This window comes from Octopus bimaculoides, chromosome 21 (genome assembly GCF_001194135.2).
Source record: "Octopus bimaculoides isolate UCB-OBI-ISO-001 chromosome 21, ASM119413v2, whole genome shotgun sequence".
NCBI lineage: Eukaryota > Metazoa > Mollusca > Cephalopoda > Octopoda > Octopodidae > Octopus > Octopus bimaculoides.
In genome coordinates this window covers 23,888,599-23,892,102 of record NC_069001.1, presented here as the reverse complement: position 1 = coordinate 23,892,102, position 3,504 = coordinate 23,888,599, and positions in this window count along the sequence as shown.

Here is a 3,504-nt window from a genome sequence, read left to right as displayed (position 1 = left end):
GTCCAGAACCATGTAGTTGGAAAGCAAACTTCTTACCACACAGCCATGACTGCAAGAAACATAAGAGTCAAAATAACAGACATTGAAAACAATGTAGCCCCATGGCTAGAGCTGTATTTTGTCTCACAGTATGGGAATGTAGTAAAAGCTGATTTAATGACAAGTAACCTATGATCAGGGGTCACCAAAATGAACATGTCAGTTTTAATGACCAATAAAGGTGACAGAGTTGCATCAGAACTGAGACAAGGGGCATGAAATTGATATTAAGTAGAAAGTTTGCTTTTATTTGTTGGAGTGAAACCCAGCTCAGAAGAACTGGAAAGTAAACACAAGGAAAATGAAAATAATGTACTCACACACAGCTGACCCTCACCTGCACCCTTACATACGTCTACCCAAGCAAACACACACACATGCATCAACTAGCTGATGCTATCAGACCTCATCTAGAAAGCAACTTAAACGCAGGCTCCACCATCCTTATACACATGTATAGCAGATACACTTCCATAAGTAGACACCGACATCTATGCACTCATACAGCTGATATACATACATATATACACCTTCACCAGCCATGTATTTGATTTCCTGCAAATACCTTCAGAAGCTGACCAGGCAGCTAGGTGCCACCAGTTTTCTGTCCAGCTACATGGGCCAAGAAATTTTCCTTTTTAATGCATTTGGGGTCACTTGAATGTCAATTTCATTTCTAATATCACTTAATAAATAGCATCCCAGTTTCTGGTACCCATCTTGGACTTCCTTTATTTGACTAACTCAGCCCAACAAGCCAGATTTCTGTAAGAAGAGGCTGAACCAAACTGTTTTAAATAATAACAATAATAATAATTCTTTCTAATATAGGCACAAGGCCTGAAATTTCGAGGGAGGAAGTAAGCCTATTACATCAACCCCAGTGCTCAACTGGTAATTATTTTATCAACCCTGAAAGGATGAAAGGCAAGCTTGACCTCAGCAGAATTTGAACTCAGAACATAAAGATAGATGAGATACTGCTAAGCATTTTGCCCAGCATGCCAACTATTCTCCAGCTCACCGCCTTAAAGATAATAATAATAATAATAATAATAATAATAATAATAATAATAATAGTAATAATTATAATAATAATAATAATAATAATAATAGTAATAATTATAATAATAATAATAGTAATAATTATAATAATAATGGTCTCGAATTATGGCACAAGGTTAGCAATTTATGGAGTGGGGGCAAGTTGACTGTATTGACCCCAATGCTTAACTGGTACTTATTTTATCGACCCTGAAAGGATGAAGGCTAAAATCAACCTTGGTGGAATTTGATCTCAGAATGTAAAGACGGATGAAATACCGCTAAACATTTTGCTCAGCATGGTAACGATTCTTGTAGCTCAACGATTCTGGTCAGTTCCTCCATGAAACCAACAAATCAAAAGACCAGGAAGCATCATGGAGGTGGCTTAACAAAGGTGACCTAAATAATAATAACAAGCAGAGATTAATCAACTCAATTGCACTACCCAAAAGACAACGACAATGTACAGTGCCCTCCACACTAAGGCAAATGTACACAGGCTCTACATGAAGAGGGGTAAAGGTGGACGTGGACTGAAACATGTTAACAACATGTAAGGCAAGATAACGTTGCTGTGATATGAAATCAAAAGTTAAGCATATGTAGCTTCACTTGTCATTTGTGTGTGGGGGAGTGCATATGTGTGTGTGTGTGTGAGTGTGCACGTGCATGTGTGCATCTATCTGTCTGTCTGCCACATGAGTTGTAGTATGAAATTGAATGCATCTGGTGTAGGATGTAGGCTGTACATAGTCGTGCTATGCTTTTGACTGTGTGAAAAATTGCGATCCTCCATTTCGCATTCATGTTTTTGTTTATGTTTTTGTTTGTGTTTTTCTTTGTCATACCAACTACTCCACTGATTACTGGAACAGTTTTTCTCATGTTTATCTTCATTTATTTTCCCTTTGTTATGTAATAGTTTCTTGACTTCTTTGCAAGTGATATTTTGGCAAAAAGTGATTGAATGTCCATCAGAATAAAGAATTTCTCATTTCTGTCTTGGATTATTATGTTCTGGTGGCTCACCTAATTCTTATTGCCTGTGGGACAGACATTTTGCAGATTATCATAACTTCATCATTTTCACATTGCTTTGTTAGATACATACTTGATCATTATATGTCACTTCACAATGAAGAACTGTCAAAGCAAACACGTTCATATCTAAAGGTACATATCAGAGGCTCTCAATAATTTTGACAGAAAATGTACTGGAATCAAACAAAATTTTCTGGTGAATGTTACATGGATAGTTAAACATAGAAGTGGCTGTGTGGTAAGTCGCTTGCTTACCAACCACATGGTTCTGGGTTCAGTCCCACTGTGTGGCACCTTGGGCAAGTGTATTCTACTAGAGCCTCAGGCCGGCCAAAGCCTTGTGAGTGGATTTGGTAGATGGAAACTGAAAGAAGCCCGTTGTATATATGTATAAATATATGTGTGCGCGTGTGTGTGTGTGTGTGTGTGTGTGTGTATGTTTGTGTGTCTGTGTTTGTCCCCCAATATCGCTTGACAATCGATGCTGGTGTGTTTATGTCCCCGTAACATAGCGCTTCGGCAAAAGTGACCGATAGAATAAGTATTAGGCTTACAAAGAATAAGTCCTGGGGTCAATTTCTTTGACTAAAGGCGGTGCTCTAGCATGGCGACAGTCAAATGACTGAAACAAGTAAAATAGTATAGCTGCATGGACGAGAGGCTTGTTTTGTAACCACATGGTTTTGTGTTGAGTCCCACTGCACAGCACCTTGGACAAATGTCTTCTACTATAGGCCTGGGCTGACCAGTTCCTTGTCAGTGAATTTGGTAGATAGAAACAGCATGAAAGCCCATTGTGTGTGTATGTGTGTAATCATTATTAAGGTGGTAGAAAGGTGGTGAGCTGGCAGAATCATTAGCATGCTGGATGAAATGATTAGCGGTATTTCGTCTGCCACTAAGTTTTGAGTTCAGATCCTGCTGAGGTCAACTTTGCTTTTTGTCCTTCTAGGGGTTAATAAAATAAAGTACCAATCTAATTCTATGGGTTTGATGGTACCAACTAACCCATATCATAAAACTTACTGGCTTTGTGCTAAAATTTATAACATCACCATTTTAACATCTGCTTTTCTGTGTCCGCATGGGTTGGACAGAATTTGCAGAGGCAGATTTTCTACAACTGGATGCCCTTCCTGTTCACCAACTCTTGCCTGTTTCCGAGCAAGGTGATATTATTCCATGGTCAGACATGTTTTTGATGGACACTGCTTGCATGATGCCATCACACATTTACAACTAGCATACAATTGTAAGGTAAGGAAGGGTACAGTAACACACACACACACATATATGCATATATATATATATATATATATATATATATATATATAGATAGATAGATAGATAGATAGATAGATAGATAGATAGATAGAT